The sequence below is a fragment of the Gopherus evgoodei genome, chromosome 1, assembly GCF_007399415.2.
Source record: "Gopherus evgoodei ecotype Sinaloan lineage chromosome 1, rGopEvg1_v1.p, whole genome shotgun sequence".
NCBI classification, from domain to species: domain Eukaryota; kingdom Metazoa; phylum Chordata; order Testudines; family Testudinidae; genus Gopherus; species Gopherus evgoodei.
Window position 1 is genome coordinate 223286393 of NC_044322.1, and position 16459 is coordinate 223302851.

Below are 16459 nucleotides of genomic sequence, written 5' to 3' on the forward strand. Positions count from 1 at the left end.
TGGGAAACGACACATCTGGTTTTCACTTTTGGGTTCTGAAGCACCAACGGGCATGATCCGGGGTGATCCCCATTCTGTATCTGGCCTTGGTTTGAAAAAGTTTATAGTCATTCATTTGCTGCTTAGGCATTTCAGCTGCCACCTCTGCTAAAGGTCCACTGAGTTGTGGCCTCAATTCTACCATGTACTGGTCTTCAGGGATGCTGTACCCAAGACAGGCTCTTTCAAAATTTTCCAAGAAGGCCTCGGTGTCATCACCTGCCTTGTAGGTGGGAAATTTTCTGTGATGTGGATTCATAATTGGCGAAGGGTTGTTAGGATTGGTTGGCGCATGCAGTCCAGCTTTCGCTAAGTCCAGTTCATGTTTTCTCTGTTTTTCCTTCTCTTCATTTTCTTTTTGTTGTTTTTCCATGTCTCGGCGGTGGGCCACCTCTTCTTCTTCTAGTTTTCTGTGGTGGGTGGCATTTTTGGCTTCTTGTTCTCTTTTATGGGCTGCCTGTTTGATCAGGTGCTCCTGGAGAGATACACAGACACAAGCTCTGTGAATCCAAACAGAGTGACTCTCCCTCTCCGTTCCCAGTCCTGGAAACAAAAGCACTTTCCTCTTCACCCAGAGGAAATGCAAAATCAGGCTAGCAAATCCAACACACACAGATCTCCCCCTGATTTCTTCCTCCCACCAATTCCCTGGTGAGAACAGACTAAATTTCCCTGAAATTTCCCAAAAAAAAAAAAAACTCCAACAGGTCTAAAAAAAAAAGCTTTATATAAAAAAAAATACATACAAATGGTCTCTCTGTATTAAGGTGACACATACAGGGTCAATTGCTTAAAAAATATTAAATAAACAGCCTTATTAAAAAAAAATAGAAATCAAAGCACTCCAGCACTTATATTCATGCAAATACCAAAAAAAAAAAACCATATCACTTACTATCTGATCTCTTTGTCCTTACACTTAAAAACAAAAAATTAAAAAGCAAAAACTACTTCTCCAAAGCTCAGAAAAAGCAGGCAGACAGACAAAAGACTCAAACACAAACTTCCCTCCACCCAAAGTTAAAAAAAATCCGGTTTCCTAATTGGTCCTCTGGTCAGGTGCTTCAGGTAAAAGAGACATTAACCCTTAGCTATCTGTTTATGACAACCCCCCCGAGTAATCTCCCTCTGGAACAGCAAACACCACACTCAGCTTCCCTTGAACACACCCATTTCTCCAGCAGGTTTTAGTTCCTCATTAAAAGCCTGTTGTCTTGGAGTTTGGGCTGTTCATTACAGAGTCTGTAGGGGAAGTCACAGGGTGACCCAGAGGAAAAGGGAGAGTCATGGACATTCTGTGAAACAATAATTGTGCCACCTTCATATCCTCAAAAATAACTACAGTCCAGCCCTGCCCCACAGGATCCAGTAGCAACTTTATTATGCCCTTGAATGAGATCAGGACATACGCTGGTATTGAACTAACCCTGGAACCGTTGGGAGACAGTAGCTGCCACACCAGTGCTGACCATTGTGAATTCAACTGAACTCTACAAAGACATAGAGTCCTGACCTTATATGGGCTGGATCGTGACTTGGGCTATATGCCGAGGAGGCAGGGGGCTAAGATCATGGGGCACAGATCAGGGGTTGTATAGTGACACGTGTCGACTGTGGAAGTCAGATTCTTTCATATTGTATGAATATTTCTCTGCCCAGTTCCCTGCAGCTCCTCCCCTGGGGGAGAGCATCATCAACCACACGCAGAAAGGGTCACGATTTGTTCACATTTCCATCAAGAGTTGGAAACAAATCTTTTATGTGTCTCTATACCCACCCCCACCCCCGTTACCTTGTTCTGATCCAGGATCATTTTCCCCCTCGCTGTCTCCGGTGTAATACTGCAGCTTCGTCACTGAGTCATCTGAATAGGAGACTGTATCATTGTAACTTCTGTTCACCATTTCATTACACTTGCCATTTTGCCTACATTGTAACTTCTGTGCACTATTGCAATTCAAAACCCATTTTAAAATGCTTACTCCATTTTGTGGAAGGTTTGTGCTGCAGCCTTCATTTTTGCAAGCCATGCTGTAATTTTATTAGTTTAGTTTAGATATGTGAATGAGGTATGTAGGGTGATAGAATTAACCTCCAGCGCCAGCCTGTCTTGATGAGATAAAGTTCAAATACCAATGGCTGAAGACCTAGACAACCTAGACCTAAACAAAATAAGAAGCATCCACTCTACAAAGAAAAGGACAAAAGAAACAACAGAAGGAAGATCAAAGCCAGGTTCAAGGCTGAAAGTCATGCCTGCAATTGACGAGTGATCAATCCAAACCTAGAGGCAGCTTGACACAGCAAGACCTATAGACTTTGAATCCAAACTAAAAACCTATAAAAAAGAAGGGTGAGATGAGAGACTTTAGGTAACGTTCTGCTATCAACATCAAGGGGCATCGGTGCGCACCCGACAGAGACCCAGCTCCTCCTCATGCCCAGCTTTCCTGGCCAGTTAGCTGCCACGAACTACGATCCCCAGCTGTGAACTCAAGCCACGAACTCAAGCTACAGTCGGGACTGGTAACTATCCAGCAGCTGCAGAACATTTGGTGTGTGTGTGTGTGAGTGTATAAGTATTAAGGTATTTGCTAGTAGTTATAGATCATAATAAATGTGGCATCTTTGTCTTGACCCCTAAAACGATCCTGTGTAGTTTTGTCTGTACAACACCCCCTCCTGTGGGTTTCATTTGAATCCTTTTCATTAACTGCAGAGCGTATTTTGAGTCACACTCAGGGTGTAAGAATCTGTTTAGAGAGGAATGTTTATCTTCTCCTCCTGAATGTTGCTACTTCATGGCCTGATCCAGCAGAAAATTATGGCTGAGGCTGCTGGTCCAGACCTCGTCAGCCAGGGACATGATTCCCATTTTGTTATGCAAGACACTCCCCCTCCCCTGCCTTGTTGCCAGATTAGGCCACCCCCTCCCAGGATCAGAGTCTGTGACCAACCCCCATCATTAGTAGAGAGGACAATGTGCATCTCAGCCTCAGGGAGATGCACTGACCATGCCCAGAGTGCACCACAATGTGCTAAACTGAGAGCAGCACCTTCCCAGCTGGTTGACATTCAGTTAAAAGGACGTGAACAGTCACTTTCCTGACACATAACTAATTACCACCTAAAGTTGCAGGATGTACAGATCGGACCGACTCAGAATGCAGAGTCTGCTAGGGAGGAAACTCATTCATCTCAGTCAAGTAACTGGCTGGTCTATTCACAGACCCAGCATCTGCAGCCATCCAGGACTCACAGGCTTGAAGGCTGCAGAGATTTAGCTCTATGTCAGAGCTTTAGAATGCAGAGTGCAGTAGAGATTTTCTCCCTGTTAGGAATGACACACACAGACCTGAGCGATCAAACATCTCCTGCTTCTTTCTCATCAGGTTATAATCAATCTCCTCGTACACGGCCTCAGAGAAAGGGTCCAAGGATCTTCTGGAGCCTAAAAACAAAGGGGAGGGTTTGCACAGGGTCAGAGAAGCTAGGGATGGGAAACCCTATGAGATCATCCAGCCCCTCCCCCTGGGCCCAGTGCAGGACTGGTGTCTACAGCACATTCCCACTGCTCTGTCCAGTTAAAATTTCAGTGTCCCAGGTGATGGGGAGCACATCCCTGTCACGTTTGCTCTATCGGCTATTTCACTGTCATAAAGTTTATCTTAATATTCAGCCTTAATGGTCCCTACATAAATTTATCCTATTACTCCTAGTAATATGCAAATCATTCCTCTCCTATCCTGGTGCTCACACTTATGGACAAAATAGTACTTGTACATGTACTGCCTAGAGACTGTGTGGGGAATAATTAGCTAATATTTGTGCAGTGCTTTAAAAATGGAAAGTACTATCTATATATCTTTTTAGGTGACAAATCTGAGGCACTGTCCCTGATTGAGGTGTCATTAGAGGAAGTTTTGGAACAAATTAATGAAATAAATAGTAATAAGTCACCAGGACTAAATAATATTCACCGAAGAGTCTGAAGTGACTCAAATATGAAATTGCAGAACTACTAACTGTAGTATGTAACCTATGAGTTAAATCAGTTTCTGTACCAGATGGCTCAAGAAGCGATCCCAGCAATTACAGGCCAGAATCCAAATTTACAGAACCAGGCAAATTAGTTTAAACAGTAAAGACAGAATGATCAGATATCTAGATGAATACGATTTGTTGGGGAAGAGTAATCATGGTTTTTGTAAAGAAAAATCATGACCTAACAATCTACTAGTATTCTCTGAGGAGGTCAACAAGCATGTGGACAAGGAGGATCCAATGGATATAGTGTACTTAGATTTTCACAAAACCTTTGACAAGGTCCCTCACCAGAGGCTCTTAAGAAAAGTAAGCTGTCACGGGATAAGGGAGAAGATCCTCTCATGGATCAGAAACTGGTTAAAAGTTAGGAAACAAAGGGAAGAAATAAATGGTCAGTTTTCAGAATGGAGAGAGGTAAATAGTGGTGACTCCCAGGGATCTGTACGGGGACCAGTGCTGATCAACATATTAATAAATACTCTGGAACAAGGGCTAAACAGTGAGGTGGCAAATTTTGCAGATGATACAAAACTACTCGAGATAGTTAAGTACAAAGCAGACTGCGAAAAATACAATGGGGTTTCAAAAACCTGGGTGACTGGGCAACAAAATGGCAGATGAAATTCAGTGTTGATAAACGCAAAGTAATGCACATTGGAAAACATAATCCTAACTATACATATAAAATGATGGTGTCTAAATTAGCTATTACCACTTAAGAAAGAGATCTTAGAGTCACTGTGGATAGTTCTCAGCAACCATCCACTCAATGTGCAGTGGCAGTCAAAAAAGCTAACAGTATACTGATAATCATTAGGAAAGGGATAGATAATAAGACAGAAAATATCGTATTGCCTCTATATAAATCAATGGTATGCCCACATCTTGAATACTGCGTGCAGATGTGGTCACCCCATCTCCAAAAAAAGATATATTGGAATTGGAAAAAGTTCAGAAAAGGGCAACAAAAATGACTAGGGGTATAGAAAAGCTGCCATATGAGTATAAAATCATGAGTGGCGTAGAGAAAGTAAATAAGGAAGTGTTATTTACTCCTCATAACACAAGAACTAGGAGTCACCAAATGAAATTAATAGGCAGGAGGTTTGAAACACACAAAAAGAAGTATTTCTTCTTACAACACAGTCAGCACCCGTGGAACTCTTTGCCAGAGGATGTTGTGAAGGCCAAGAGTATAACAGGGCTCAAAAAAGAACTATATAAATTCATGGAGGATAGGTCCATCAATAGCTCATAGCCAGGATGGGCAGGAATGGTGTCCCTAGCCTCTGTTTGCCAGAAGGTGGGAATGAGTGACAGGGGATGGATCACTTAATTATTACCTGTTCTGCTAATTCCCTCTGAAGCACCTGGCATTGGCCACTGTTGGAAGACAGGATACTGGGCTAGATGGATGTTTGGTCTGACCCAGTATGGCCATTCTTATGTTCTTGTATAAGGGTACATCTACTTGGCAATCTGGAGGTGTGATTGCGGGATGCATAAACACATCAGAGCAGATTTAGATTTAGCTAGCCATGTATCTGTGCCAGCACACACAGCAGCACAGGCTAACCTTCCATGTATATCCTCGCCTAGTAGCCTGGGTGCATACTCCAGTGGCTAGCTCACATCACACCCAAGCTGACACAACTACACTGCTGTTGTTATGGTGAAAGAGATCAAGCTCTTTTGCGGCATTTCTCCTTCCTCATACCCTCCCTCCTGCTGTATTACACTTGCACTTTTCTAAATGGAATCTCAATATGTTCTTTTTCTAACAATACTTGCAGTCACTTTTTATTATTTCCTCTAGAGAGGCGGAATGGCCTCCCTCCTCACTTGAGAGTGAGGGACCACTACACTCCTCCTGGTGGGCGGAGCCAAACTTGCCCTTCCCCCTCGCTGGAATTACCAGGGCAGGACAGGAAACATAAAGCGAGGGCCTTGCATTTCATTTGAGTGGGAGCCAGGGAACATAAGAACTGCTGCCAGTTTCCTGTAAAGTGACCAGATTAGCAGCATCAGTTACACTGTGCAGCTCTGCACAGTGGAAATAGCTGAAAGTACTGTGTTTGAAGTCTTGGTTGGTTAGTTATTTTGTTTGTTTGTTTTTCTTGTGTAAGAAAACTCAGAATCTGAGGAATGCAGAAAACACTGAAGAAGGGCCTTCCAAACTGATTTTTTATACCTGAGGCTATTTAATGTTAGAACATAAGAATATAAGAACAACCATACTGGGGAAGACCAAAGGTCCATCCAGCTCAGTATCCCATCTGCTGACAGTGGCCAATGCCAGGTGCCCCAGAGGGAGTGAACCTAACAGGTAATGATCAAGTGATCTCTCTCCTGCCAATCATCTCTACTCTCTGACAAACAGAAGCTAGGAACACCATTCCTTACACCATCCTGGCTAATAGCCATTAATGGACTTAACCTCCATGAATTTATCTAGTTCTCTTTTAAACATGGTTATAGTCCTAGCCTTCACAACCTCCTCAGGTAAGGAGTTCCACAGGATGACTGTGTACTGTGTGAAGAACTTCCTTTTATTTGTTTTAAACCTGCTGCCCATTAATTTCATTTGGTGGCCCCTAGTTCTTATATTATGGGAACAAGTAAATAACTTTTCCATATTCACTTTCTCCACACAACTCATGATTTTACATTCCTCTATCATATTTCTCGTTAGTCTCCTCTTTTCCAAGCTGAAAAGTCCTAGCTTCTTTAATCTCTCCTCATATGGGACCCGTTCCAAACCCCTAATCATTTTAGTTACCCTTCTCTGAACCTTTTCTAATGCCAGTATATCGTTTTTGAGATGAGGAGACCACATCTGTATGCAATATTCATTGCATGTGGGCGTACCAAGATGTGGGCGTACCATTGATTTATATAAGGGCAATAAGATATTCTCTGTCTTATTCTCTATCCCTTTTTAAAGATTCCTAACATCCTGTTTGCTTTATTGATTGTCGCTGCACACTGTGTGGACGTAATCAGAGAACTATCTATGATGACACCAAGATCTCTTTCCTGATTAGCTGTAACTAAATTAGCTTCCATCATATTTTATGTATAGTTGGGGTTATTTTTTCCAATCTGCTTTAACTTATATTTATCCACATTAAATTTCATTTGCCATTTTGTTGCCCAATCACTTAGTTTTGTGAGATCTTTTTGAAGTTCTTCACAATCTGCTTTGGTCTTAACTATCTTGAGCAGTTTAGTATCATCTGCAAATTTTGCCACCTCACTGTTTACCCCTTTCTTCAGATCATTTATGAATAAACTGAATAAGACTGGTCCTAGGACTGACCGTTGGTGAACACCACTAGTTACCCCTCTTCATTCTGAAAATGTACCATTTATTCCTACCCTCTGTTCCCTGTCTCCAGCTTGCTGCAGAACTCTGGAGCTGGATTTGCACTGGGCAGGATCCTGTCCCCAAAGGAAACCAACCCTGGAGAGAAATTATTGGGAATGCCATTGGCCAATACCCCGACGAGACCAAGAACCCGGACACTATGGAACTCCTCACTCCATGCAGACGCTGGTAAGAAGTAGCCCAAGGAAACTGGACTTTGGTCTCGTTTCACTGTCAAAACCCAAGTCAACATATTTTAGTTGGATCCCTGCTGACGCAGTGGAACAGCCCGCCACTGTTAGGGCCCTGGGCTAGGACACAATGAAGTAGGGTGCACCAAGGTCCCCCCATACCCTGCTGCCAGACCCATCCCTGGGGTGGCAGCTTCCCACCTTAGGTCAAGAGATCTGCTGTCTGTCAGAGCCAGGACATCAAACCTGCCTGTTTGGTGCTCTGCCCTGCCTGAGGGCCTGAATCCCTAGACTGTTTGGTGCTCCCTGCTCTGCCCCACCCAAAGAGCCAGAGCCCCAGACTGTGTGTTTGCTGGCTGCCTTAGCCAAGATGCTTAGACAATGCCTGCTCCCCACTCTGCCCTGCCCAGAGGGCCAGAGCTTCCCTGATAGACCATTAACGCTGGGTGTCCCAGCTAGGATGCTGTGGACTACAGACTGCTTATACTCCACCCCGCCTGGACGGCTAGAGCCCTAGACTCCTGACTGACGGCAGCCCTGATAGGAGGCTGTGAGCTCTAGACTGCTTACAGATCATCCCAGCCACTGGGACCTGAACCTCAGTGCTGCTGCCTGACACAGTGAGAAGTGGGTTCCCTCTCCACTTGAGAACAAGGAACCACTGCATTTCCCCTTTGTATTATTTCTCTGTTGTCCCCACTAGTCTCAGCTCCTCCCAATTTAGTGTCATCTGGACTGGCTACAGAGCTTCCCTGCAGGAGAGGTACACACCAGATGTGTTCACCATAAGATACCTTAATTGTCTGCCAGATATGGCTGAAGTTAGCTTAAACAAAGTGTGTTACACGCACAGTGCCACCTAGTGGATGAACAGTATAATACAGTTTAGTCTTCCATTACATCTCCCCCTTTGAGTGCTACATGCTTACCATTTAAAAAATTTACACTATCATGGTATCTTTGTTATTTTGCATTGATCAGTCTAGTAAATGTCTCTTGTTAGTATATAGGCCTGTCTCTTAGCCTAGGATAAAATGTTGGGTCTGACTTTTGATACTTTTATATTCTCTTTACTAATATGTGTGAATAAAGAATGAAAACACTGTGGGTTGCTTCCAGATGGGGTTTATAGCCCAATGAAAAGAAATAAGGAAAACAGTTAACGTGTTGCTGGATATGGTGGGAGTTTAATATACAAGCGTGAACTTGAAGACTGCCTTGACCCTTATCTCAAGGCAAGGTCAAGCAACCAGATGGGAAGGGCAAAAGGGGTCATGGGGAAGCATAAGAAACACTAAAAAGGCAGAGAAAAGGTGACCCTGACCAAAACATAACCTTACCCTTTACCCCTCCCATGGGTACAAAGGAGACAGTACCAAAGTGTCCATACTCCCAATCCTCCAAAATGAAACATGGTCATAAATTGTAAGGGGTGGGACCAAGACCATGCACTATAGGTATAATTAAGCCTGCTAAGAAAAAGGACAGGGAAAGTTCTTTGGCGTACATAGCTATAGATGTGCTTGCTTGATTAACCCCAATAAACACTGCATTGCCTGTACTTGGACTAGGGCTTCTGCTTTGCATGATAAGAACCAAGAGTGAGGCAAGGGAAAAAGCCCTAATATCTGTAAGTCATACTAGTTTTCTAATTACCTAACCCAAACAAGTAACAACTTGGTCATCTGGATTTCCATCAGTAGCAATGACTGCCTGAGGCCTGTTTGGAATCTCTGAGTTTTCCTCCTCTTGCTTTGCATCTGCCATGTGTAGAGTTTGCTCCGTTGATTGTTCTTTCTGAGGTACACTGAATGCTCCAGCATTTTATCTTGAGTTTATTTGTACTGGGTCTCCTTTCAAATATCCCTCTGTCAAGTTCTTCCACTTTTCTCATTAGGTCCATCATGGCTGCCACACTGAGGTGGAGAATGCCATTGGCCTTTGATCCTTTGATCACATGCACTCCGAATGAAAAGTTTTTGTCTTTGAAAGATATTTCTGTGGTGAACTGTCCCATGCAATTCAGAATGCCTCCAGGGCTAGTCAGGGCTGTGTCAGGTAACTTCAGCTCTGGGAGGGGTTGAAGGTGATTGTAAGGCCCGTATGAGATGACTGTTACATCTGCTTCTAAGTTAATTTCAAAGTCAACAGTGTTTTTCTGAATGATCAGTTTCACTCTCCAGACAGGCTCTGTATCATCACATATGATAGATCCCAGAAACAACTTTGCAAATTTGACACCATCAGCTCAGGATTAAACAAAGATTGTGAATGGCTAGCCAACTACAAAAGCAGTTTCTCCTCCCTTGGTGTTCACATCTCAGCTGCTAGAAGAGGGCCTCATCCTCCCTGACTGAACTAACCTCGTTATCTCTAGACTGATTCTTGCCTGAATATTTATACCTGCCTCTGGAAATTTCTGCTACATGCCTCTGATGAAGTGAGTATTCACCCATGAAAGCTTATGCTCCAATACATCTGTTAGTCTATAATGTGCCACAGGACTCTTTGTTGTTTTTTACAGATCCAGTCCATGCAGTATGCATCAAACATAGCCAGAACCCTTCCATATTCATCTTTGTGACTGTCTTCAGGAAAATCAAAGGATTTAAAGAAATGTTCAATTTGCTTCCAAATAGCATGAACTAAACACCATACCTCAGTTTCCTTATGGAGTTTTATAGTAATTTGAAATCTTGCAAAATGCTGCTTCTAGTCTCTTAGTTGTGAAGGTCTGTGAAAGCTGAAGTTCTCTGGTGCAACGAAGAGGGAGATGATGAAATCCTGCAACCTGTGTTGCTTTTTTTTTTTCCTGTTTGCAACCTTCATTGCTCCTTCTTCTGCCTGCAACTTCTGTTGCTCTCTTCCTTCTGTTTTTCTTCTCTTCTGGCACTGCTTAACTTTGGGCACCATGTCACATACTCCTTGTACATGGCAGGTGGCAGGGCTGCTATTAGCAGGTCAGGTTTCTGTACCAGATAAGGACTGGCTACAGAGTTTCCTTCCCAGAGAGATACTCACCAGATGTGTTCACAATAAGATCCCTTAATGCTCTGCCAGGCATGGCTGAGGTTAGCTAAAGTAAGTTGTTACATGCAACGCCACTTTGTGGCTGAACAGTGTAATACAGCTTAACCTTCCATTACACTACCAATGCCCCAGCCCCCTTAGGCACAGCTCCTCCTGCTATTTCAGAGGCATTTCATACAGTGACACCAATGAAAACCCACCTCTGTACTGTGCTCTGGCACTTCGCACCTGAGCCCCCAAGATGATTAAGACCAGGCAGAGCAAGGCCCCCAGAATAATGCAGATGACCATGGGCACCGTGACTCTCCTGCTGCTGGTCAGAGGACGGCGTGGGGGAGCTGGATGGAAATGAACATGCAATAGGGAGAGATTATCTTGTGAGAGTCGGTGGGGGAGAAGGGGACAGGGAGCTCCCCAGTCACTCATTGCACAGCTTGGACAGAAGAGTAACAGGCTGGGACACAGTCGGGGGCAGCTCACAGGCTGCTGTTTAAATCATGGGCCCTGACCTGTCAGCTGGAACCAGCAGACAGGAATCATCAGGCTCAGCAAGGCCTGCAGCTCCCACCCAGGTGTCATTCGCCCCTAGATTTCACAGGCTATGTGTAAGGGGACTGTTGGCTCCTTACTAAAACTCAGTGGGGTTTTTTGGTTGGCTAGCTCCCAGTACTGGAAGGAGGGGGAAGGTTCGATGGAAAATCAGGACCCTGAGGCTGACAGTCCCCAGGAACAATGAGGAGAGACCAGTGCTTCAGGTCAGCCTGACTGACAGGGTGAGTAGGCTAATCAGGGAGTCAGGAGGCTGGGGGGTATCCTATCCTCCCTGTGAGCTGGAATTGCCTGGAACAGAGTGGGGCTGAGCTAATGAGAGAGCAGGGGCCAGAGCTAAGCTGAGGAGCAGAACCGTTCCAGTCTGAGAGAACCAGAGAAGCAGCCCAGGGGGAGCAGAGTCACAGAATCAGCCCACAGGGGAGACCTGTGCTGGGAGGACAGCTACATCAACCAGATCCAGAGAGGCCAGAAAAGCAGCTGAGGGAGCTGGAGGCAGAGCAGCAGCAGTCGTGCTAAGGCAGAGTGGAGCTGGAGCTGGGGCTGGAGCAGTTTGAAGCTGGGTGCGATGAGCAGCTCAGGAGAGTGAAGGGGCCCTGGGCAGCGGGCCCAGCACAGGGAGACACCTCCAGCCAAAAGGCCTTGCAAGACAGACCTGGAGTGGGATCGTAACCCTGACAGGGCAGAGGTCATGCTGGGAAGAAGGGTTCTGCCAATTAAAGCATGAGGGCATGTGGCCACCATCAGAGCAAGTGTCTGACCCGCAGCATCCCTGCAGCATAGCCAGGGCCTGAGACCTGGGACTTGTGAGGAACAAACTGAACTTCCCTTACAGTCCAGAGATGCTAGTTGTGATGTCCCCGTGCCACAGAGCAGGGTGATGTGTTTTCCTTTAACCTTTCCCATTTTTCCCTTATTTTTTTTTAAATGATTGCTGTTTAATAAATTGTATTTGCTTTGAACTGTATGTAATGATCAGTGGGTCAGGGAAGCGTCCAGTGCAGAGAGGGCCCCTGGGAGTGGGGACATCTTAGCCCCTGCCCTAAGTGACCACAACAAGGTTGGGGGGCAATCCTGGTGTTACGAGGACTCTGCCACAAAGGAGAGTGGAAGGGGAGCTCTTGAGATCAGGCAGGCCTCTGGGTAAAGGAAGTGGGAGGACTCAGATTCCTTCATTAACCCACTTCACCGTGGTACTGTACAAGCCAGGAAAGTTCCCCACAGTAGCGGGGCCATTCTCTGCTTACACGTGGAAAGGAGCTCCTCCCTTAGGCTGCAGCTTGCAGCTCATCCTCTGTGACCCAGCACTAGGGAAATTTGATGGGAGCGGGGGATGTTTTACCTGTTCTACTCAATGATGCTGTCATCTCCATCACACCTGCAAAGGGAAAGGGATGAGAGTTGGAGTTTCGAGCGAGGGGGAGGTGACGTATTTGTCACCGGGAAGCATCCCTCAGAGTCCCTGGGTATCTCCAGACTTCACTTCTACAAACTCCCTCAGACCAGCACAGGGTTTGTATGTTAGTGATTTAGCGCCCACATCCCCCTGTGCCGACTAGTAACAAACAAGCACACTGGGGTCTGTGATGGATGCAGGGGCTATGTGGGCTGATGTCTGAGACAGTCTGACCCCACAAAGGTTCCACCTCATAGCATCCATGATGCTCCTGCACACAGAAGATGGGAGGGCCTGGTCTGTGACCAAGGGGGGTTGGGCATTTAGACTCATCGTCCTTCCGGAAAATTACAGCATGTAGCAGAAACATCTTCTGTCACTCACCTGAGCAATTCACTCCAACATCTTCCTTATGACCACAATTGCTCTCACCCCAGGGCTTGGCAGGACAGTCCCAGAGAGATGACTCTGTCCCTCTGCAATTCAATGTTTCTACCCAGATGGGACCAGTCCCCTCACCGAATGCAGCCTCGCCTGGGACTGGTACAGCAGATCCACAGCCCAGTTGTTTACACACAACTTTGGCATCTGCCATGTCCCAGGAGTCATCACAAACTGTTCCCCAGGAACCATGGTACCAAACCTCCACTCTCCCCGAGCATCCGTCCTCTCCTCCCACGACACGTAATTTCTCCTGGTCTGGAAATGCAGAAACCTCACATGTTACTGGGACAGCTTGGAAAGTCCTTAGGGACCAAGAGTGAGACAGTGAGAAACAGAAATACCTGTGCAGCTCGTCGAGTTTGGGCATTTGGCAAACAGCATCTGAGGTGGTTTGTCTTTCTTTCCTATGGAGAGAAAATTATGAACTGAATGGTCCGAGAAGTGTATGTGATGTAGGAGAGAGTAGGGTTTCTCTGTACATTAAACCCCTAAATTTCAGCAATTTTATAAACTTAAATCTAAAATCTAGTTTGTTTCAGAGCTAACAGATTTATTACTCAGCGGATTCTCTGGCTTTTGAAATCTTTATGCAGCTCCCTGCTGGTGTGTGCATTTGGGGTTATCTGAGTCTGTTCCATCCACCCTGAGTACAGCTGCTTCTGGCCCTGTTTGAAGGTAAACAGATTTGTCAGCTGAAACTCACCTATATTATTGTGGGGATCCAGAGACAAGAAATGGTGGTATTACAATTGAGACCAAAATGGGACTTTAAATCTGTAATAAACTCTCACTTACATGCACAGACACAGACACACTTCTCGGGAATTCTGATCCCGACTCAGATTTCACAGCCTGGGCGTCAGGAAGCTGGGGCTGCAGCAGAGCTAGTCTCCAGACAGTTAACAAGCACAGTGGCCTGTATTCCGCTGCCTGACTAGTTGTACCGCCTGATTCGTGGGAAGAGTCAGCAGTCCAGCTCTGGCCAGAATCCAGCAGCCACAGGAGCCATTCAGCAACTGCTCAAAGCATTTCCCACAGCTATGATACCTCGTTTTCCTGTCTTGTTCCTAGTCTTGCTGTTGCCTTGACTTCAGACTTACCCCTTGCCTTGCTCCAGGTAACCTGGTCCTGACACTGAGCTCCGATTCCTGACTTTTGCCTTCAGCTCTGGCTCTGGCTCTGACCCTTGGCTCCAATTTCTGGCCACCAGCTCCTGCTCTAACCATTGGGCGTGACTCATACTTCAACCACTCAGCGTCCTATTCACTGGCATTTGGCCCATCTCTGATTGTCCATTCCAAAAGTATAGCCACAGGGATTCCCAAATGACGCTCATTAATGGGAGGCATTTGCAGTGGCGCTGGAAGAATTTTTACAGTTGGGGGCTGAGACCCAGTTGTCCCCAAACTTTTTACCTTGCCCCCCTTACTCATGTCCTTGACCCCTCTCCCCCAAGTTGGGGCCAGGACTGGGCCATGGCTCGAGCAGGGTGGGGAAGACATGGATAGGGGTAAGGGAACTGAGACTGGAACCACAGCTGGGGGCGGGAGCAGAGCCCTGCTTCTGGGGCCAGCAGTAGGACCCCATGTGCAGGACTAGTAGCAGAGAACGGGGCCAGCAGCTGGGACCCCACACTAAAACTGGGGGTGCTGAAGCACCCCTCACACTTGAAGTTCCCCTGCCTGTGGACATTTGTGGGGTCTCACTAACTGATTACACTGTGTAACACACAGCTTGTATAAATAACTCCATGTTTGTTTTCCAGGGGCTGTATTCTCATTCCTAGAATGGACAATGAAACTTTTACTTCACTAGGAGGGTGGTGAAGCACTGGAGTGGGTTATCTAGGGAGGTGATGGAATCTCCATCCTTAGAGGTTTTTAAGGCCTCGCTTGACAAAGCCCTGGCTGAGATGATTTAGTTGGTGTTGGTGCTGCTTTGAGTAGGGGGTTGGACTAGATGACCTCCTGAGATCTCTTCCAACCCTAATCTTCTATGATTATATATGTCATGTCTGTCACTGCTGCGAATGTAAGACTGTCTATACTGAAAAGTAAATATATTCACAATTTCTATCAGACCCTTTCAATGAGATAAACATGTAGAGGATGTGAGCATGCGTGCGCACAGAGAGTTTCAGAATTACCACTGCAATTAATATGGGTTTCTTCTGCGCGGTTATCACAGGACTGCTGTTTCCACATGCCTAATGGGCATTGCCAGAGGGAGCTATGATGCTCACTGCATGCAACATGGTCCAGCCACGTGGGACCAGAACCTTCTCCATATGCAAAGTCTCTTGCAAGCTGCCCTTTGTCCCCACAGTTTAGCTGTTTGCAGACAATTGCTGCGGTGACTCCAGGCATCCCATTGGAGCAAACACTGCCCCACGTCCCATTGTAGAAAACCTCCAGCCGCCCAGCACAGTCACTGTCGCTCACCAGCCTCAGATCTGTGAATTCTAGAAGGAAATACACGAAAAGGGGATTTAAATTGTCTGATTCTGAAATGACCTGGTGTGAAGAGTGAAATCCCAGCAATTGCTAACAATCCTGTGCATCATTCTGCAGGAGCAAGTATCAGAGAGCATTACTCTTAAGAATGGGACATTCTTCTGGATGCCACAGGCCCATTAGAAATAGAATAGTCACCTCTGAAAAGTCACCAGTTCCCAGCAGTTACACACACATATACCTGCAATACAGCAGTGACTTCCCTCCCAACACTAGAGAAATGCAGCGATACCTCCAATGCTCCTGGGTGGGAACATATGGGAAATGGTGACTTTCTAATCACGACCCCCGTAGGTAGGTAGAAGAGGAGAGTGACCATACTTTCTTTAAAAGGGAAAATGGATCACCCCACGGGAGGCCCAAGCCCAAGGCCTCCCTTCCTCTCCCCCCACTCCCTCACATGAGGCCAGCCTAAGCCCACTCTGCCTCCCATCCCCACAGGAACAGCCTGAGGTTCCCCTACCCTCTTGGCACGTGGGCCAGCCTGAGCCATCCTGACACCCACCAGTGTCAGGTCAGCCCTAGGCCCCCTTCTTCTCTCCCGCGCGCAGGGCGGCCCAAGACCCCTGCTGTCCTTCCGTGTGGGGCTGGCCCGGCCAAAGCTGCTGTCTTGAGTCTGCTCTCCAGCGGAGGACTGGTGTTGCCACTCGCCCCACTCCCGCATGTTCCTCCACATCCCGCTTGGGGTCGTATCCCACTTCTTTTGCAAAACTGTGCATTTGTCCCATTTGCTCTTGACGACTCAGGATCACTTGGAAAGAGCAAATGGGACAAATGCCCAGATTTGCCAAAATAGTTGGAATGGCCATGGCAGGCTTAAAAAAGGGACCGTCCCGGCCAAAACTGGGCAGCCTATAGAAGAGACAGTGAGGTAGAGGCTCTA

At 46.2% G+C, this 16459-nt stretch overlaps 1 protein-coding gene and 1 long non-coding RNA gene across 2 annotated transcripts in view; both read right to left on the minus strand.

The window, feature by feature from the left end:
• The window catches only part of LOC115636912 (antigen WC1.1-like), a 710101-nt gene that overhangs the window by 105638 nt on the left and 588004 nt on the right, over positions 1-16459 (minus strand). The window lies entirely within an intron of this gene.
• The window catches only part of LOC115636935, an 84634-nt gene continuing 70006 nt past the window's right edge, over positions 1832-16459 (minus strand). Inside the window, exons 2-3 of the long non-coding RNA XR_003997111.1 lie at positions 3395-3490; positions 1832-1915 (exon numbers count right to left, since the gene is read on the minus strand). This is a non-coding gene — a long non-coding RNA (uncharacterized LOC115636935). The remainder of the gene's footprint in view (positions 1916-3394; positions 3491-16459) is intronic.